The sequence below is a fragment of the Xenopus laevis genome, chromosome 1L (genome assembly GCF_017654675.1).
Source record: "Xenopus laevis strain J_2021 chromosome 1L, Xenopus_laevis_v10.1, whole genome shotgun sequence".
NCBI classification, from domain to species: Eukaryota; Metazoa; Chordata; class Amphibia; order Anura; family Pipidae; genus Xenopus; species Xenopus laevis.
Window position 1 is genome coordinate 179,510,915 of NC_054371.1, and position 23,067 is coordinate 179,533,981.

General features: G+C 38.8%; 1 protein-coding gene across 1 annotated transcript in view; it reads right to left on the minus strand.

The window, feature by feature from the left end:
- The window catches only part of taok3.L (TAO kinase 3 L homeolog), a gene marked incomplete in the record, with an annotated part of 127,043 nt that extends 107,357 nt beyond the window's left edge, over positions 1 to 19,686 (minus strand). The window contains 1 exon segment of the mRNA NM_001093474.1: positions 19,586 to 19,686.
- Between the last annotated feature and the right edge of the window lie 3,381 nt (positions 19,687 to 23,067).

The following is a 23,067-nucleotide window of genomic DNA, read 5'->3' on the forward strand; positions in this document are numbered from 1 at the left end:
CATATACAACTTCAATAAATATTGTTAAAACTGTTCAATCTCTAGACATTTTGGGGGCCTGAAAAATAATTTGCTGTGGGGACCAGTAATTTCTAGTCACACCGCTGGCCAGCCCCTTTAAAGCAGCCTAGCTGTTCCCTGCCTAATTTTGACCCTTTACTTATAAATACCGAACTTTAGTCCAGAGTTATACAGTTTTTTGTCCACAAGATTCCCAGAAACTTCTCCATTAAGGAAGCCCCAACACATTACCAGAAGAATTCTAAGAGCCTTCCAAACAGTTTAATTAAGTAATATACTGCTATACTGTTCAGCTCAGGGAAAGTGCTTCATTTCACCTAAAAAAAAAAAGCATCTTAAACCCAGGTCCACTGCCATGGGTCTTTAACGTCAGTAAATTCTACATGCAATAAAAAATGACTAGACAGGGCCACTCACCCAATAACTGCTGGTACCCCTAATTTCTATTACAGCGATCTTCTTGTAGCAAAATATTATTTGGTGCTAATATTTCTTACCATGTACTAAGTTGATAGTTATAGTACCCCCATACCCATTCTCTGATAACAATTGAGGTACTGGTAGTTTTTAACTGAAAGTGATGGCGACCTTACTAGCGTCAGACATACTTGAGCAGGATCTGACAAAGTTAACACAGTGATGTTTCTGTGACTTGAGAAGAGCATATTAGTGAGGAAGAAAATGTAATTAATGCACAAATACAGTATATCTGAAGGGGGATGCCGAATAGAAGGTAAACTTGACAAGGAGAAGTTATTAGTTTACCAGGGGTCAATTTAAGTGGACTAGTAAAGCTATGTTTTTTAAAAGTAAATACTTTTTTCTAATTTAAGATTAGTCGTTTTTACACACATATATAAGTGAAAGAACAGCTGCTAATATCTTAAAAATCAGAAAAATAAATTAATGCAAATAGCAAAAGGACTCAGAAGAGCACTCTGAGCAGTCAAAATGCACTTGCTTTGGGGGTTTACATTTTTTGCGGACTGCCAAGTATGTTTCTGAAATACAACCTGTGTTACCTGCTTTATATTAATTTTTTTTAAATATTTCTCCATAAAAAAAGAAACAATTTTGTGAGATTTAACAGTAATGCAGTCACCTGCTGCCCTTATATATCAGCCTTTGGGGTTATTTATTATTTCTACCAGAAAGGAAGGGGCCTGTCTGCTAAATACAACTGCTAAATCTTTTTAAACCACTATTGACAGTGAATATCTTTGAGTAATTGCTATATAGGTAGGGCAAACCAATCAGTGTCAGACTGGCCCACCGGGATACCAGGAAAACTCTGGTGGGCCTAGGTGTCAGGGGGCCCTTGTGCTGCTAAAGATTTGGCCTATTTCATGGCCATTCCCTATTTCTTTGAGAACAAAGAGGCTAAATAGATGGAATAATAGATTATAGTATGTAAAGAAAAGAGACTAGGAGAACAGAGGTTGAGTGAGGAGAGAAATAATAATAGTACTGAGAGTGGGCCCCTGGTCTATGGTTCTTTGGTGGGCCCCTGGTCTAAGGTTTTTGGTTGGGCCCCTGGTGTCCCAGGCCGACACTGAAACCAATAACCATTTAAGGCAGGCCACAGTGCTCAGGTTCCAATGCATAGGCCAGGAAGAGAAGGGATTAAATAGGTAGAGCTCTGCTGTGATTGGATCAACCTAAATAGGGAACAAGGCCAATCAGTTGTAGGAGAAGGCAGCCAGAGGTCTCTAGTTCAAATCCCGTAGAAACTTACAATAAATGTTAGATATGCAGGATGCCAATATACAATAGATTTTTTGCCTTAGTACTAAAATTGTGAGGATTAAAAAAAAAAAAAAAAAGTAATGAGCATGGCTGTAGTCTGGCAAGCTTCTTGGATTTAAGAGCAGTTTTAAATTTTCACACTAATTGTATGACCAATCATGTTTTATTGCCACACTGTCACAAAATCCAAAATAGAAAATTCACCACATTAATAAATTAATGTTAAATAATACAGTTCATTAATCATCAATAATCTACAAAAAAAAACAAAATTCATGAAAAAATGTAAATGCATAGAGTGCAATTCCTCCAACTGAAGGGCCACACAATTCAATAATCACCATACAATTAGGGTCACCATTTCATTATATTAAAAGTATTTTATAAGATTTAAGGAGAGAAGGGATCATTAAACACTTTCGCAAGACCTAAAAGGTCATTATCAATGTTTCTATATTCCAGTAAGCAATAGTGTGATTTCATAGTGAATACTAGTCATGCAGACTGAGGCCAGCAGCAGATAGCTGCGATAAGAATCCCAGTTATCAGTGATTTGTGGCAGAGAAATAAAAGCAAGGAGTGCAGTATCGGAAACAACTTCCTCACCCACGCCATATCATTACTGCTTGATGCGGAAAGCAAAGTAGCATATTATGTACTCTGTCACAAAAATTTGAAGCTGCCACACCCTCACTATGTTTTCGGAGATGTGATACTTATGCCCACTGCCCCGTCCATTCCCAACAATGTGCATGATGGACAGAAACATTTAATATTTTGGCTGACACTATTGGAAAGATGTTCTTCCACTTGTTAATGGGTGTTGTGTTACCAGAGTCTGCCAAAGTGCTTTCTAGCAACATTTGCCATCATCAGTGTTCCCTGATGATGCCGAAAAATGGTGAAGGGCATGAGTGAGTGGCAGCTGGAGATGGATCTGCAATATTCATGCGTCCAGTGTTTTTGAACATAAAAACGTGTAAACTAAGAATGGTAGCCTTCTCCAGAGATTTGGCCTAGTAGAGTTGTATCACTTGGGTTAAACTTCTATATAAGGCACCAAAGGCAAAGGTCAGAATTAACAGTATCACTTCTCCCTCCTTTTCACTGATGTGAGGCACTAGACAAGGTTGCCCACTCTTCATATTATTTGCCCTGCCAATCGAACCCTTAGCGATACTCATTAGGAACTCAAACAAGTCAAAGGAGTCAAAGGACTCATTTTTCAAACAGTGGTTAAGAAAGTCTCACTATTCGCAGATGACCTGCTAGCTAATGCTGGAGGTTCACTGGAAGCCCTCCTACAAGCAGTTAATCAATGTGGCCACTTCTCAGGGCTGCTTATTAATCGCGACAAGTCTCTTCTCCCTAGACAAAACCTCACCCACCACCACTACCACCTGCCATCCCTCTCAAATGGGTGCCCCTCTTTCAAATATCTGGGCATTACGATACACCCTGATCTGGATCAACATGTACCCCATAACCTTGCCCCCATTTCACTTCACTCACAACAGACCTCTCTAATTGGGCCAAGTTACCCCTGACCCTATGGGGGGGGCACATAAATAGCATTAAAATCGTATATCTCACCAAATTCTTAAATTTTTTGCACAATGCTCCAGAATACCTTACCGCAAAAACATTTAGAGATATTACCAAAATACAGACTCCCTTCCTAGAACAACAAGCGACCCAGAGTATGCCTGAACACACTGGTTGCGCCCTATGAAGGGGGACTAGCACTCCCAGATCTCCAACAATACTATATGGCATCCCAGCTGTACTACCTTCACTGGTGCTTCTTACAATCCAAATATGGCACTCCAGGCCCTACTCCTGGGAACCCTGGAAGGACATAGAAATTTCCTTATTGACAAGCAAAGGACCCATTGAATCTTCCATCCACACTCAAGAGTCCCACAAACTCTGGGTATCAACTCTCAAACTACACAACATATCTCACCCACTACTATCACCTAGGCTTCCCCTATGGGTCAACTCATACCTCCCACACCCCAAGACTTCACATACTGACCAACCCACCTCCTTATAGACTCCATCTTCCTTACCTACAAACAACTCTCTCTTAAATGCCAAGCTGATAAACCACATTTGTATAGGTACAGTTTACCACTTTGACTCCACACATACGCTCCCTGACCCTGGAGCATATCCTAGTTTCACCGTTATATCAAACGATTCTAGCCACTGAATATAAGTCCTTTGAGACGTCAAAATGGACATTCCCCAACTAACTCAAGAGGACTGGGAGGAAGCCACTAACAACAGCTATGACTGCTTAATCTCAACAAGAGATAGGTTGGTCCAATACTAGAATTTATCAACTGTGTATAACCCCAAGCAAGTCACATGCCATGGGAAGGTGACCTGACCCTTCTTGTCCTTGATGCAAAACCTACCCAGCAACCTTCTACCACATGATGTGGTCCTGTCCCCCAATAAGATATTGGACCAAAATCCTCAGGGTACTAGCTGAGTTTAGACTATCCTGCAATGGTCTCTCCTCTTACACTCCTGGGAGTTCTAAATTATATTGTAATGTCCAAATATGTGACAAATAGAAAACACTTATTACTATTCTATGCAAGGAAAAACATAGCCATGCACTGGATGGAGCCCCTCCATCGGTCAAGACTTGGAAACAATTAGTTCACAAGGCTATCCCCCTAACTAAACTTACCTATGAAGCTAGAGGGTCAGAGTTCAAATATGAAAAAAATCTTGTGGACCTTGTGGTGTGTGGTGGATCTAAACTAAAAACTCTCAAACTCTGTTAATTGCTCCTTACTGTACCGAAATACTGCCTGTTACTGATGTATTGTTCACTGTTTGCTTCCACTTGCTACACTAAACTGTACTGTATGTTGTTAAATAGCAATACAAAAGTTACCTTAAAAAAAAAATGATAGCCTTAAAGATGATGTTTTGGGGTATCCAATTAAGAAAAGGGTATGTTAAGTATCTTATTCTATGCCGCAATGGTTCAACCCCAGTTTGACCCCATGTCATTTGGTATTGTGGCAATCTTAAATGTTATGTAAGGCTTAGGACAAGGTCCTTTTGTAGGCATCTGCTTATCATCTTAATAATTGTCATTTTAACAAAGGCAGGACAGTGCTGTAGAGTACATGACGCTGCAATGTAATTTCATTCACCTTATTGCTGTACAAATGAAAAAAATATATGGCTATTTAGTAAAACAGAGAAGGATGAATAATTCTGTGGTGAGCGGTTATGTTATCTGCTGGCAATAGGCAGAGTAGTCTGATTGGTCTAGGGAACATTTTATTTTACAATATTGTGGACTTAACTATTATCCTGATTGTGCTAGGCCACAGCCTGGACCATCAGCTTTGTAACAGTAACAGTATGTGGAGAGACTGTGAAGGCAAAACATGTAATATACATAACGTTCTATACTGCTGAGCCCAATGTGAGCTAAAAGCAGCCTTGCAAACATAATCAGTGCAATATCCATCAGTTTGTCAAATTCCATCTACATTCATTCATTTTGTCACAGCGAGGAAAAATAGCCGTGAAATGTGTGCAAGTTTGGAATTAGAAAATATATAACACTTCAATCCAAGTCTGAGAATAACCTGATTGCAAAAACAAACTGAAATGGAACAGCTGACCAAAAAACCCCAGTGTATTTCATGTGTACTACTCAACGGTACATTCATAAAAAAAAATTATCCAAGAACTGCACCCTGGGTTCTAAAGTTGGAAGAGAGTACTTTCTAATTGCTTTGTCCAAGCACTGGCCTAGTGAGCTGGGTAACAAAAAAAATATTGCATATTTAGTTTGGGCCTTAAATACAGAATGGTTTTAGAATCATTAGGTGCTGTGAAACTATGTACTTTGCATTCAATTACAAAATCAAAATTGGAGATAATGATTTACCAGCAAGCTCCATTAAATTACAGATAATAATTTACCCACACATTTGTAATCCCTGTTTATTTTTCACAGTAATAAGGATATGGTCCATCAATAAAAGGTAACATTTTTAGAAGATATTGCTCAATAGGTAACATAATTATGTGAAGTATTTGACAAAGTCCAAAAGTGCAAGTTTCTGTCTAAACTGGTAGAACATACCAAGTTTTACAGCCTAAAACGCAGTGCTTTGCAGTTTCCAGCCAATCCCAATGTAAGTGATCTTAAGGCCTTCTTGCTGGTGTAATCCACTTTCTTCAGTCTGATAGCTACTGTTTTCTTTCTTTAAATACAATAATACTATTTAAAAATATGAGCAAACATTTTAAGGAATACATTTCTAATGCACGGACACTTGACCTTCTCTTGCAATTATTCAGTGGTTAAGTCCTTGACAGCATGTGGTGAACTCGTCTGAATCATTCTTTCTCAGGCTCTATGTCACAACTGAAACTATAGCTTTGCAATTTATTTCAATCGCTCACAACAAAGAACCACCTACTGCATATCGGTTATAAATAAATGCTGTGCATGGAGTACTTGAAGAGATCATGCGTGGAGCTGCACAGCTGTCTGCCTTCAAGCTTAGGACAAACATATTTTATGAATACAAGTATATAGATGATATTTCTATCATGAAAAGGGACATTTTTACTTAACTATGAATCTGTTCCCACAGATGTTTTATAGAATCAGTGCTCTTGATTCAACCATCCCAACCAAAGCATTACATTTTCACAATTAAAGGGTAAGCCAATTGATTGTGTAATAGAGGAATAATGCTTTATACACAGCTCTTCAGAACATTCAGCTGTACATATGGCAAAGCATCATTTTTATGGGAGAACACAATATTTTACAAGTGTAATGATGAACCTTTAGCATTAACCTATAGTTTTTTAAAAGAGAAGGCACCTTGGCTGGGGGCAGGGCTGTGAGGGCAATTACATAGTTGCTGAAATAATAGTTTCTTGTTGTCACCTTTTAAGACCAATATTAAATATATACGTTTAGAGCTTACTCCTCCCCCCAAACTATCTTAAATTGTGGGCTAGTCCAAACAAATATCATTAGAAGGGCACTGTTTATTTCAGTAAGTTATATGAGCATATAGGAGTTATGTAGAGTCTTGGGCGGCAGTGGTTCTAAAACAGGAACAACAAATTCACTGAAGAATCAAAGACAAGTAAAGAAGGTACTTCACCTAGTACATTGGGTATTTAAAATATATCATGGCAGTTTCATCTGAAGATTACTCATACCACAAGGTATGTGCCCCAAAGATTTCCTGGTCTGCTTCCAAAGGAAGGCTTGATAAAGGGCCCAGGGGTCTTGAAACTTTGCCCTAACCTTGAATTTCAGGGGGCCCTGTTTTTTTTTGTTTTTTTTTTGCACCACTGTGCAGATTGATTTTTTTCTTCTAATCTATGGCTGTGTGGCAGAGATCATTGAGGATATCAAAAGCAGAGGAACCAAGAAACCCTCTTTTGGAAAGTACAAACACCTACTTTTACCAATTTTTCAAAAATGTACTCAAACTTGCAATTCCCAGCATCTTAGCTATGGCATGCTTCTTGGATAAAAAGATAACATAGTACAGATATGGAACCTGTTATCCAAAATGCTTGGGGACCAAAGGTTTTCCAAATAAGGGGTCTTTCCATACCTTCTGTCATGATTTTTACTATGCCGTTTTTATTTCTAAATTTCACTTTTACACTGCAAATAATTTACTCTACCATGTAAAATGCCATTCCTAAACCAACAAGTGTATTTTTTTTTTTTAATTCTAATAGAGCCAGTACTGCACTATGGAATGGCTTTCTGACAGGCTATTGTTTCTCCTACTCAACGTAATGGAACATGAAATTTGCTATCGAGTGCTGTTCTTATATCTACCAGGGAGCGGTTATCTGGTTACCTTCCTATTGTTCTGCTGATGGGCTGCTGGGGGGGGGGGGGAATCGAGGGGGGTGAGATCACAGAACACAGCAGCAGTAAAGAGTGGCTGAAGTATATCAGAGCACAAGTCACATGACTGGGGCACCTGGGAAACTTACAATATGTCTAGCCCCATGTCATATTTCAAAACGACATATACAAATATCAGTTTGCTCTTTTGAAAAACAGATTTCAGTGCAGAAGTCTGCTGGAGTGGCACTATTAACTGATAAAACACGTTTTCCCATGACCCTTAAAGTCTACTAAAAAAATTATTTAAACATAAATTAAACCCAATTGTATTGTTTTGCCACCAATAAGGATTAATTATATCTTAATTGGGATTAACTATTATTACAGAGAAAAGGGAAATACAATTTTAATAATAAAATTGCAGCCTATGAGAGATGACCATCACATAATTCGAAGCTTTACGAATAATGGTTTCCGGATAACTGATCCCATACCTATATAGATATGAATCATGGGGTCTTCTGAACAGATTGATATCTCACATGCATATTATTAGCCAACTAATTAATATGTAGATGCCCCAAAACTAAAATGAAAAAACTATAGTTCATGACTGACACTTTATCTTCGGCAAAAACAATATGCGGTCAGCAATTTTGTAAAAGCCCCGAACAATAACTACAACCCAGAATACATTAAAAAAAAAGTACTTAGAAGATAAAATAAGATTCTTTTTTTTTTTTTTTTTTTAATTTTTTAAAAACCTATACATTATGCTAAATTTAGCAGTTTGTACAAAATGTCTGAAAATTTCACTCAGGAAAGTTCGCAGTTTGCTGCATCTTATCCCCTCCATGTCCTTAGAAGGCCCCTGGCATTCATATTCATGATGTTTAATCCTTGCATGTACCCTGTTGATACCCTATATACAGAGCATTTTCCAACTTGCAAATAACCGATTAATTTTTGTGGCTGTCACTTCAGCCCTTGCATTTAAAGCTCCCCAAACATTTAACCTTTTTGAATCCTACAAATAAAACCACAGAGCTTATTTATGCATCCCAAACAATCCCGTAACAGTAAAAAATACCCAAAAATTGGTGCTTTCTATGCAATACTAGGAAACAGCAATCCTTGGCTATCAAATATAACAGGTGCCTTTAATGAAACTCAGGGATTCTGCTCAGCATTGTCAATGATAAGAAATGTATCACCTTATGCATCAATTTAGAGTCTACAGAGACCGTGACCCCCCCCACCCCAAGCTGTTTTACAAAGATACAAGATGGTGAAAGATGAACTTCAATATTAGAAAAATGGTCACAAAAAGACAATATAAAGTAATTGAAAAAATTGAACTGAAACCTACTGCACTGAAAAAAAGTGTTGGAAGGTGGACTATCCCTTTAAAGTGTGATCAGACATAAAGGATAAGAGAATATCCCCCCAGTATTGTAGGCAATGATGAGATAACAGATGGTGCTGGTTTCACTTTGGTCAAAAAATGTAAATTATCTTTAAAATGGCCCCTTATTTGGAGCTATATAGATCTACTGCAGTCACAGTTTCAAATGAGGGGTGGACGTGTCCTTATCAGTCCAGCAGTCACATGAGCAAAGACAAGCTTCAGTTCCCTATCAGGTCAGCCTAGTTGTTAATTAGTTCCTATCCTACAGTACAGTGTGCTGCTGGCTCCCCTGCATGGCCTACAAAAAAGGCAGCAGGAAGTGGAACAAGTGGGGTGGAGTGTTTGGGTTTTTAAAGAAATTTTCCAATCGAGAGAGAGAGAGAGAGAGAGAGAGAGATAGAGAGACAGAGACAGAGAGAGAATAAACCTATATGCAAGATTAGCAAGCAAACTGTTTGGCAACAGCATTAGTTTAATGGAACATGTGACATCTGTTGAAGTGACAAATTTTGCACATATATTTACAACAAAATACAGGGAGTTGTGAAAAATCTCTTTCCTCTGTGGAGAATGGCTGTACAAAGACTTAGTTAAAAGTGCTTGTGAGAGATCTTGCCTCCTTATTTCCCCTGAGTAAGGATTTAAAATGCACAGCTTACTAAAAAAACAGAAATGGTAAAAGGGAATTCTAACCAGTCAGTCGGGGATGGTGAATAACAAATCCTACACTGGCATATACTAAAACTGCAATTTTTTTTATTTTACTTAAAATCGAAAATGCATATTCAAGTTTCACCAAGCAGTGACTATTTTTACAATCAGTTAAAAATGTTTTTTTTTTTTTTTTTAAATATATTATCCCCTTTAATCCTCATAAATTTCATTTAAATTTCAATTTTCTTTTTGCACTGCACTGGCACCCCCGGCAATTATCACTGGTTGTTTAGGCAGCTATATTGATAATGCTGATCAGTCCTAGCCTTCTTGCTTTCTCCAAGGATGTCCATTTCCATGAATTGGTCTTCACTAGAAACCTTTCGGCATTAAGTCATGACTCAGTGATGTAGTTTATTTTTTAGTTTATTTTAAATAATTGCTTGTAACTGCAGAGGCTTGGCTCAGCTACTGTGGTATGGGGGATTAGGGTGTTCAGTAGGCTATATAGCTCCCCCCCATACTTGCACTATGGATCTTTCTGCTACATAAATTTCTTTCATTTTCTTCTCCCCCCACATTTCTGCGGATGCCAATTCACCCTTAATACCTTTAATTTTAGTCTATCCTGTACTATAGACTCCCATGCCCCCTTAAAATCCCAGAGCAGTTATGTTCCATACCTGCCTCTTGCTTAATTCTCAAACACAATTTTTTCACTCCACTGCATGGCAAATGTGGAGGAAATCCTTAGCAAAAGCTACATCTTCTTCACTTTAAACTTTTCCTTTCATGAGTCCTCTTTTAGGCCAAGCACGATTACTTCAGAACTCTCACAAGTAACACATCCAATTCCCTAACCTTTTTTTACATATCCAATATACTTCTACATCCTTCGCAGTCCCTCGCATTTTTCACTATGCTAAATTCTGTCTTCAAGAACAAAGTACATTACATCTACAAATGACTTATTCCTTTGATCATTTGCCCTTATTATTAAAAACTTCTTAAAAGGGATTCTGTCATGACTTTTATGATGTAGTTTTAATTTCTAAATTACACTGTTTATACTGCAAATAATTCATGCTACCATATAATATTTCATTCCTGAACCAGCAAGTGTATTTTGTGGTTTGTTGTTGTTGCCATTAATAAACTGCACACCACCCAATTATCAGCTATGGAAGCACATATCTGATGCTATAGGAAACTGCATGGGTACAATTTAGCACCAGACTTTATAAATCAAATGGATTGCATCCCATATAAATGTTTTTTTTTTTTTCAACAATGTTCAAAGCAAGAGACAAATGATCGACAATACTCTGTTCCTTGGAGAAGGCATCTATTTAAAGAAAAAGATTCAACATTTAGACAGAAGTATTGTCGAAGATCTCCTATACAACATAACAGACAGAGCTTTAACTGTTGCACCAGGGCATCTGTAACAGACCTAAAAATGGAGAGAATGTTGGTTATAGCAGAAACAGCAAAACAGTGCCCATTTTCATAGATATTGGGGAGAATGGATTCATTTCTGACTCTCAAAGCTGCTTTAATATAAATAATTTTTCAAAAATGATGCAACCATATTTTTTTTTAAATAAAATATATATATATATTCCCAATAACATCTAGCGGACAGTGAAAACCATTATGGACAAGTAAGCCTTGGACACAATGATCGAATAAAATGCAATGAACTAATTTAAAGGAGTATTTCAACTACTAGGATATGCCCATCATAAATTATGGTTGGTCTTGAGCCAATTTCTTATGGGAAAAAAAGAGTGCTTCATTAGACTCCAGTGAGCTGTCAAACGTGTTTAAGAACAAACCAAAGAAAAACAACTTTATTTATACTGACAGCAACGCATGTATTAGAGGAGTGTATAGAAGGAAATGTACTCAAGAGACCAAAAGCAACCATATTAATTAATAATTGAGTAGAGTAGTTGACTGTAGATTACCATTCACATATGCGGTTACAAAGAAGCAAGGAAGCTTAAGTGCACAATAAAAGGGCTTTTTTTTTTTCTTTTTCTCTATGCAATAAAATCACATAACTATACCAGCCGCAGCATTTTAAGGATTTGCACTTTGATTTCACTGCAAAAAATGTGATTTAGCAGGATGAGCAAACTGAAAATTGCCTGTACATTTGACTTCATATGACTACTAATGAACAGTCCTTTATTGAATAATCTCTTATTCATTGTGTACTCGTTGTGAATGATGGAGCCTTAAAATAAAAAAAGCAAATATTACTGTCAAAATGCTAAGTTGGTTTCCACTGGAGCAGACAGCCAAAATGCTATATTATTAAAGAGGAAACACTGGGCAGCTATGGAATTAAATATGCAGAAAGTGATATACTGCTTTTTTTTTTTAATTAACCATTTTTGAGAAAAAGAGCACTTAATGGTCTTAATATGCTTTATATACTAATTAAATTGTTTGTTACAGGCATCCCAGTTAACAAGCAAGAATGTATATGAATTAATATGGTAAGATGAACTTTACAATGAACAAAAGTCAGATGATTAAATAGTACATGGTGTCACACAGTAACAATTCTAATTCAGAGGCTCAATGGAAGGCATACGTGACAACTACTGTAGCTGAACTACAACTCCAATTCTAGGCTTTGTCAAGAACGCGAGCAATCACAGTGCAAAATATCTGGCAGGTTATTGATGCAACTTCTGAGCCAGATAAGAACATATAGAATAACGTAGACCACACAAGAACTGGTATTGTAATAACTTTCAATACATTTGTACCACACCAGAAAAAAAGTACGGTGCGTGCAGGGCCGGATTTACATAGCGGACGCCCCTAGGCCCACTGCCATTTGTCGCCCCTGTCCCCTTCCCTTTATTCGTGCAAATTTTCATGGAGATTGTATCTCCTGTGCATCCCCAGTGTTTTTGAACTAATGTGGGTGTGGTTGGGCAGAATGCCGCCCCCCTAAAATCCTGCCACCCTAGGCTCGGGCCTAGGTGGCCTTCCCACAAATCCGGGCCTGGGTGCGTGGGCTGCTTTTATTAACCTGGTCTAGTTTATAACTATAAATTAGGTTGCAACTATAGCAGCTTTTACTATTATTTTACTTGTATTCTGATTTAAATGAATTACCATTTACTATTCATTAACAAAGTACACATTTAAGAATGAGAAGCTGTGTATTAGACTCAAAATTTAGTTATACTACAGGTATGGGATCAGTTATCCCGAAACCCATTATCCAGAAAGGTCTGAATTGCTGGAAGATTGTCTCCCATAGACCATACCTCCCAACAATTGAAAATCAGAAAAAGGGATAAAAAGTTTGACCACAACCACTAAATATTGTGTCCATTTTACAAAATTTGGCAGGTTATGGAAACTTTGTACACCTTTCTGGGGGTTTTAGGGCCAAGTTTTTAAGTGGTATTACAGTTTTGCTAATGAAGGTGAATTGCCCTTTAAGCTGTAAAGGTGGCCATACACGGGCCGATAAAAGCTGCCGACAGACCGAGTCGGCAGCTTATTGGCCCGTGTATGGGGGCCCCCGACGGGCTTCCCCGATCGAGATCTGGCCGAAAGTTGGCCAGATCTCGATCGGATGGGGTTAAAAATCCCGTCGGATCGCGGCCGCACCTGTTCGTTGATGCGGTCCCGTGATCCGACCGCACGTTTGCGAACGTGAAGGATCCGATCGTTGGGCCCTAGGGCCCACGATCGGATCAGCCCGATATTGCCCACCTCAAGGTGGGCATATGGGAGGGAGATCCGCTCGTTTGGCGACATCGCCAAACGAGCGGATCTATCCGTGTATGGCCACCTTAAGTCTTCATTCTCCCAAGACATAGTTCCAATTGTATCTTTGCTTATCTTAAATAGTTACAAATGTACCAAAGAGCCTCTTGTTTAATTAAGTTATAGACACTTTGTATCTTTTTCTGGAGTCAGTGCAGGAGATCAAACAGAAACTCAGGACATTTCAGTAACAATCTGGGACTCTGGGCTGAGCTGTTAAAATCAGGACTGTCTGCAAAAAATGGAACAGTTGTGAGGTATGCCACAGACTCCATTCAGACAAACATCTGTATAATAAAAGTCCTTTTAAAATTAAGCAAGAAATTCAAATTCTTTTTTTTATTTAAGCATTCATAGCTGTTGTAAACTCATTTAAAAATCTTAGCTGTCAATCAAATACTGCCTGCCCCTCCTCTATGCCTAGGAATAGAGGCGGGGCAGGCAATAACTATCACTTTCCATTCAGCACTTCCTAGATGTTACTGCTCTCCCCACTTTCCCACAGTTCTCTTAACCATTTAATTGTGTAAACAGTGCATGGGGATGGACATCAGGTCTTCTATTCTGGTGCACAAACAAGATTTTGAGATGATGCAAGGCTTGCCTTAATAACAGTGTTCACAAAATGGCTCCTGTCTGCTTGCTATAATTATGAGTTCCCAGATAGAAGGAAAGAAGATTCAAATAATTTTTACAGTGTAAAATTAAAGTTCATTTTGCTTGACTAACATTATAAAATAGGATTTGGAATAATTTTTTGGGTGACGGGTCCCCTTTAAACCTCCTTTCCCCCGGGCGTGAGCATGCTCAGTTTGCCCCCCCCCCCATTCTCTGCTGTTATCTGAGCACAGAGCTAAAAGTGAGCAGGGAGAGACTCAGGCAGGAAGTGATGTCACACCAAGCTAATACTGCAGCTGCTATCCTAAACAAACAGAGCTATATAACTCAGGTATGGTAAAACATTCTACAGAATAAATATAGCATTCTAGCTTGCACTATTGCAGCTAATCTATTGGCAATAAAATGCCTCCGTAACTTTCCTTCTCCTTTAAGGCTTTTAGACAAAACAAACCCCACCACCACCCACTTCATTCAAGGACATGACATTTATAGAAGAATGAAATGAACTAAAGCATTCTTTAACATGACATTTTTCTTTTCAGAAATCTAAATATATTTTATTTCTGAGTAAAGCAAGGGTATTTCCAGGTGCTGTTGTGTTAACTAAACGATCCAAAGACTCCTATTTGTCCCAGTTATCATCCCTCTTTAATGCTGCACCCTGGCGTCAAAGTTTTGTGTTGGGACTCAAAGTCGTCCCTGTTTTGGGCCTAATGCCCTGTTTTCAATCAGAAACTGGATGATCAAAAAGGGTTAATTTAAGTTAATATTTCATTTTCTTGTCTTGATCATGTTAAAAGAGCTGACATTTTAAAAATGTTTTGACAACCTGCACCGCATATTTTTTTTACTTTTGGCCCCTTTTCATATTCTAGACTCTGGGAACACTAAGCCATGCAAGCATATAAACATATTTGACAATTTGCAAAGCAAAGTTTCACTGAAACCTACGAAAAAGATTTAACTAGTTAATCTGAAGAGTAACAGTACCACAGCTCTCACCAGTAGGACACCACAAATACAGGCTGACTGGTATAGGAGGTGGTGATACTGTATTTCAGTAATTTAGTTATTTTGTCTTCAAGGAAAAGATAGACCCTTTCTCTATACTGATTTTAGATGTTTAATAAGACTGCAACAAATGTTCAACAGCATCTATCCTCATTGATATCAATCAATAAACAAGATATAGACCTTACAAGGAGACTTTTTCACAACTGGGCCAGTGGCACACAAGGATGTTGGATCACCACCGGGTTCTTAAAGGAACAGTAACATAAAAAAAAATGAAAGTGTTTTAAAGTTATAAAAGAGATAATGCGGTGTTGCCCTGCATTGGTAAAACTGGTGTGTTTGCATCAGAAACCCTATGACTGTTTATATAAATGAGCTGCTGTGTAGCAATGGGGGCAGTCATTGAAAGGAGAAAAGGCTCAGATTACACAGCAGATAGCAAATAAGCTCTGTAGAACATAATGATGTTATCAGTTATCCACTAACCTGTGCTATATAGCCTTTTTTCAATTACCACCATTGCTAAACAGCAGCTTGTTTAAATATGAACTATAGTAGTGTTTCTGAAGCAAACAGATCAGTTTTACCAGTGCAGGGCAACACTATATGATATTTTCATTACTTTAAAAACACTTTCATTTTTTGGTGTTACTGTTCCTTTAAGGAAAATCCCGGTGATCCAACAGTGATTGACTGGATGGCAATTGCAGCACATTGCTGTCAAAAGGCAGCACCAACTTTATGGTTCACATAGGGAATACTGAATAAGAAGACAAACAGTATTTATTTGGATAACCACTCCCATGAACCAACACATGAGCTCTTCTAACTGATAATATAAAGCACCTGGCAGCAGTTCCCCATATTAGAATATAGATTTGCACAGCTGACAATCAACAGGAAATTTATATAAGTATTTTAACATCATTTGTATCTAGGTTTTAAGATCCAGGTCGGATCATTAGAACAGGATAGGTGGGGGAACAAGGGGAGGCAGTAAAATACTAAATTTGCCATGTTTCACTGAAGGGCAGCCAGTTTAACATGGTTTACCCTTGTACCAGGTATAGAGAGTAAAGCATACAACAATGTTATGCTTTAAACAAAAATATTTCACCCAAAGCATTTTTCTGATGGTTTGTGTCATACAAAAGATTAGCAATGTTTCAAACACTAGGGGCATGTCCTTGTTTGCAACTGCCTTTAAAGAGGTTGTTCACCTTTGAGTTAATTTTTAGTATGTTTTAGAATGGTTAATTCTAAGCAACTTTTCAATCAGCCTTCATTTTTATTTTTTTATATCTTTTTTTTTTTTTTTTAATTATTTGCCTCTCTCTCTTCTGACTCTTTCCAGCTTTCAAATGGGAGTCAAAACAAATGCTCAGTAAGGCTACACATTTATTGTTATTGCTACTTTGTATTACTTATCTTTTTATTCAGGTCCTCTCCTATTCATATTCCAGAATCTTATTCAAATCAATCCATGGTTTCTAGGGTAATTTGGTCCCTAGCAAACAGACTGCTGAAACTGCAAATTGGAGAAGCTGCTGGATAAAAAGCTAAATAACTCAAAAACAACAAATAGTTATAAATGAAAATCAAATGCACATTGCCTCAGAATATCAGGCTCAACGTCACACTAAAAGTTAATTTAAAGGTGAACAACCTCATTTTCCAATGTAAATTTGTAAAATGAGGGAGGGGGGAGAAATGTTTTACTTCCTTGTTTATGTCATGAAAAGTCGTGATTTTTTGGATTCTGATTCCCTTCGGCCAGGCACTTGGATTTGGCGGTGTCCAAATCCTGCTAAAAAAGGCCCCATCTTGGCCGAATCCAAAACCGAATCCTGGAATCAGTGCATCCCTAGTACAGGTATGGGACCAGTAACCCAGAAGGCTCCGGACCTAGGGTTTCCTGGATAATGGGTCTTTCCGTAATTTGGATCTTCATGCCTTAAATCCACTAGAAAATCATTTAAGCATAAACCCAATAGGCTGGCTTTGCCTCCAGTAAGGATTAAAGGAATTGTTCAGTGTGAAAATAAAAACTGGGTAAACATAGGATGTGCAAAATAAAAAATATGTTTCCAATTTAGTTAGTTAGCCAAAAATGTAATGTATAAAGGCTGGAGTGACTGTACGTCTAACATAATAGCCAGAAGACTACTTCCTGCTTTTTATCTCTCTTAGTTTCCACTGATTTGTTACGTAGCAGTAACCAATCAGTGACTTGAGGGGGGTCACATGGGTCATAACTGCTTGCTTTTGAATCCGAGCTGCATCCTTAGGATCAATTGCAAACTCAATGAACAGTTATGCCTCATGTGACCCCCCCCCCTTCAAGTTGCTGACTAACTCAGTTATAGAGCTGAAAAGCAGGAAGTAGTGTTCTGTTCCACTCACTCCAGCCTTTGTACATTACATTTTTGCCTCACTAACTATATTAAAAACATTTTTTATTTTGCACAGCCTCTTTATCCAGTTTTTATTTTTACACTGAACTGTTCCTTTAATTATATCTTAGTGTGGATCAAGTACAGGGTACAGTAAAAAGGTAATTTGTAAAATTGCATAATAGTTTTCTGGATAAATTATCCCATACCCGTATACTCTTATTATACTACTCATGTGATCTTTTGATTCTCACTTTTTGCAAATCACACCAATTTGTCTGGGCAGCTTGCAACAAACTGAATTTGGTATTCAATTTCTGCTCTAACATCAAATTTAAAATACAGAACAAAAACTGTTGGAAATTGTTGCACTCCGCTTTCTGACAGTGTAAAAAAAAAAAAAAAATATTGGCACAAGTTGGGCTAGAAAAAAAAAAACAAATCGATATTAAAAAGTTTCCTGGCGTAAATGAACATTTTACTCAACTTTATCTGCACTTTTGGTTTACTGCTGCTTTTGGAAATTCCCCCATGGTCTCCTGGTTGTGCAATAAACTAAAGATAGCACTGAAGGCCACATGTTGCCCACGGACAAGGAAATACAGTTAGTCAACTTTCTGGAGTTGTGGAAGTATGAATATAACTATACTCTATAAGTTAACTCAGCTTTTGTATAGATCATTGCCAGTAATGTAACTTGCCTCCTTGCAACTAAGGTACCAAAGTCAATTCTAAGTGCTACTATAGAGCAGGAACACTTTCTAAATTACAAGTGCTTAAGAGAAACCATTGCGTTATTGCTATAATGCTCGACTAGCAATGCCATGCAGCAACTCCAGAAGCATGATGCGTGTTTTGTATAAGCAGACAATACATTTCTAAGCACCAACATTGCTTTCTGTGGTCACATTTGTTCACTCATACAATTGCTACCGTCTTCAATAAATCCAGTCCATAAATACAATATAAAGAGACACTGGTGGCAGGTCCCGGTAAACAGACACCTACGAAAGTATCTGTAGAGTTACAAAATAAATAAAAGGGAGCACTAATAAAATACCAATAGAGAACACCGTTTGGAATTCATCCCATTTGCACAACTCAAGATACCCATCATTAGGCAGTAAAAACAATTACCTCCTTTGGTGGAAATAACAGCAGTCAGGTCGATTGCAACAAGATTGTTCACAGCAGGATTTCACTTTGGAATAAAACAGTTGTAGATAGTCAGGGTGGGGTTGCTTTGTCAAACAGGGAAGGCGGCTCAGGATTGGTACAGAATAGATTTTTGGGGGCTTGTTTGCTCATGAGATGATTAGATAGTAAGCTCTGCTGTGCATGGGCCCAATTCAGTATAGGTCTGCAATTGAATGTTCAGAATCTATATGACTAGAGAAGATGCTGGGGCACTTTATACACGGTCGGTTATAGTAATAATAATGATGATGATGATAATAATTAAAGTATCAGCGTCCAGCAAATGTCATTGAGCCACAGCAGGAGCCTACCAATGAGTTTTAAAGCTTTTAACAAGCTCCCCTTGCTGAATGAATGAGGTAAAGGGAAGAGCCGAAAAACACAAAATGGGGAGGGGGTGGGATAACTTTTCCAAGCCTATTTTAATCAAAAGCAACACAGCAAAGCACTGAAGACTATGTGCCAAAATGATACTAAAAAAAAAGGGGAGGGGGAGGGGGTTTGGTTTATTCCATAATAATGGTCTGCACCTGAATGAGTCATTAGAGCTATAATTGGCCTTAGACTCATTTCAAATCACATGATTGTGTGAGCCATCCTCGCATTGTGCTGGAGGAAGGAGTTAACAGGCACCTTGCTGGCAGTGGGGTAAAGGAATTCTCCGTGTGGCACAGGGAAGCACGACATGCAACTGCCACTTACGCATCATCCGAGGGAGGGTTAGTCATCCTGCGGCTCTCCAGATGTTGTCTAACTACAACTCCCAGCGCGACCTCGCTTGTAAGAGGCTTCTGGGAGTTATAGTTCGAGTAAAGCTGGAGAGGGTCGATGAGGAGAGTTTCAATAGCCTACCTGGTAGGGGGGAGGCTGCTCCTGTCGGGGCAGAGTGTTTGGGAGTCCGACGCCCGGTAGTTTAGATGGCCGCGGAGTAAGTGTCCCGCACACTTCCCAACAGGCAAGTCAAGCAGAAGTCCGAAGAAACTGTGGGCAGCCGCCTCGTCAGAGTAGGGCTCCTGTCAGCTCCAGGGGTGTGAGGGAGGGCGTGTAGGTCCTGTCAGCTTTGGGGAGGGGGGTGTAAGAAAGAAGGACGGTCCCAACACAGTGTGGGGGAGGAAAGAGGAGGATCCCACTACTGTCAGTGCGAGTACTTCTGGGGGAAGGTCTCGACTCCTGTCACTTGGCTGGAAGTAGGCGGGGCGCGGTCCTTAGGTGGGCGGGAGAATAGCGAGAGACTTCCCCTTCAAAAGAAACAATTCCTCTACTCTGCTTCCCGGAGCACTTGTTTCTTCGTGACGTTTCTGGTCAAAGCCAAGCGCCCAACTCAATTCGCAGCTTTGCGACCCCTTGCGCAGCTCATCCTTTCCTTTGGGACAATTACTCACTGATAAGAGGGAAAAATGAAACCTTATTTTTTTTTTTTTTTGCGCGTGGAAACGCTTGAAGTGCCAGGCAGAACAGTCGAAGGCCGAGAGAGCCGCTGTTGACTGACGGGTCGCTCTCTCTATCTGCGCGCATCGGTTGGCTCTGGCCGCTTGGAATGGGGAAGTGCGTGCTTTCTGGTGTTATTGCATTTTTTTTTTTTTTGGAGGGGGCGACCACGTGAGATAAGGAGCTCCGCCTTTTCGCGCTCAGTGATATTCTGGCGTCTGTGTTAACAACTACATCTATTTTTAGCCCATGAGCTTATTTGTTAAACCACTATGTGCAACATAATCCGTGTTTTCTAATAAAAAATACTCCTACTCGACCCTACTCACTGGTTGTGTTGTTTTAAGGTTTGCTTTCCTGGTACTGAGAGAGTACCTCTTTGTTATCAACCGCACACACGTCATCTCTTGCCTTACTGGCGTATGAACGCTTAGCTTCCCCTTTAAAGCCGTAAAGCGTTAGTGCGTAGGGTAGACAAGCTTCACACAGCTCCAGATGTTACTCAATCATCTACAATACGAGCAGATCTTTCATACAAGTTCTGGGATATAAGCAAAGTACTTGGAGCTGTAGAAGCTCAATATCTGTCTCAGGCTGAAAGAACTAACACCAGAAGCTGCATTTAATAGGGCGGCCATTTATATTGAAATTGGTCTTTAGGGCACAGATATGCTATAAACTGTAGGGGACAGTGGTCTTAGTTGAATTACATTCACTTCTCTCTCTCCAGAACTATAGACAAAAACTAGAAAATAAAAACTAGCATATTTTGCCAATAAGTAGTTAAATTACGGACATACCTCCCAACATTTTGGAAGTAAAAAGAGGGACTACAATTTTTTTTCCGCATGTAGCGCAGCATTTTTTTGACCATACCCCTTTCTGTGGCCACACCCCCTAATTACCATGTTTGTTTTACAAAATTTGGCAGGTTATGAAAGTTTGAAAATATTTCTCCTTATCTAAACTGTGTTTTTGTGTCTCAAAATTGTTCCAAAGTATCTTATTTGCACCTGTTAGCTGTTCTGGGCTCTCTGCTAAAAGCCAATTAAGTGAGAAACTTTGTTTCTTTTTCTGGCTGTTCAGTGCAGAGAAAAGAGGGACTTTCCAGTACAAATAAGGGACTGCAGGTTGAGCTGTCAAAAGAGGGACTGTCCCTGCGAAAAAGGGACAGTTGGGAGGTATGTACGGGTACTAGGTGAACCGGCATAATTTCCATATGTGAAGTTAAATCTTTGATTCATAGCCTTACTGGTACTTGGAAGGAGGGTTACAACCTCACCAGTAATACTGATCATCTACACATGGGTCAGGAGTAGGGTTGCCACCCGTTCGATTTTTGAAAGGCCTGTTCAGATCTGAACTTTCTGTTCGGTTTTCAGCCTTATGAAACCCGAACAATAATCTGACCAATACATGAAAACATTTAAATACTAAGATACTCACCTCAACATGTCTTAGTTACTATCAAGTACAATTCATTTCTTATTATTACATAAAAAAAGCAAAGCAATAAAAAAATAAATGTCTATTTCTAAATTAGCATTACTGTATTTCAGAGCTTTCTGGATAACTGATTTCTATATAATAGCTCTCATACCTGTAATTAAAGGATTGGTCTTACGCATCAAGCAGAATATAGCTAGAGATAGGGTTTTGAACTGGGCATCAACACTTTAAAACATTGCAAAAACTGGATAGAAATCCAGCCAATTTCATCTAAGTGAATAACCTCACCCGATGTCATAACTCCACCAACATCATTGTGCCCACCTGACGGCATCATGCCTGTTCCTACATCACTGCCCCCCAATGCTATCTACCTGCCCCCTGTGTTTGGGTTTTGCCATCAGCAAAGGTGGCAACCCTAGTCAGGAGGGCAGTGGTTCAAAGGCTTTATGCAAGCAGTATAGCAACTTTTTCAGAGAAAGAATATACAGTTGTACCAAAGTTGGGTTATCCAGTTGAATTTCTTGTGTGTGAGGATAATGGCATTCTTCTATCAGTAATGAGTGCTTACATAGCATGACATACTAAAGTTGTTTCTTTGTAGTGTGTGGAGTATAGAATAATACAATGGCTTTCACTGAAATTGTTTCATCAGGCAAGACTCCCGCTGGGCCCCTGTACTACTGGAAATTCCAAGCATCCTCTAGTTATATAATTTAAGCTATGTTTAGTTGAATATCATTGCTCCACCTTCTGCCCAGCTACCATAAAAATGTTTTATTTGCCAGGGGAATCACAGCCAGTTAAAGAATGTCTTATTTTGTTTGCTTATTTGTTACTATACATGAGGAGGGCTAAAAGCTAATGTTAAAAAAATGGTTTTAACCTATATTCTTGGGTTTATCTTTTGGCTACTGAATATTCACCTCTTCACATATTTTTGGTTACTAACCCATCACCACAGTGGTATAACTAGTCTCTGGTGTTTCCAGGCCTGGGCCAATCTCCACCTGACCTGCTTGTTTCCTTTGATAAGACTTATTGCGGCTTCGGTGGAATTGCACCTCTGGTAGTTACGTAATTGCAGGACAATGTCAATGTTTTGGCTACTAAACAATAACAATGTAACTTTTAAATATGTATTTGCATATGAAAAACAATTTTAGATTGAATTCACCTATCACCTACATTATTTGCTAGGGGAATCACGGGCAGTTAAATAATGTCTTATATTGTTTGATTATTTGTTAATATACATGATGAGGGCTAAAAACAAATGTAAAAAATGCTTTTAACCTATATTCCTAGGTTTATCTTTTGACTACTAAATATTCACCTCTTCACACTTTTTTGGTTATTAACCCATCACAGCAGTGGAATAACTAGTCACCGGTGTTCCCAGGCCCGGGTGCCAATCTCCCCCTGACCTGCTGACTGTGATAAGACTTATTGCAGCT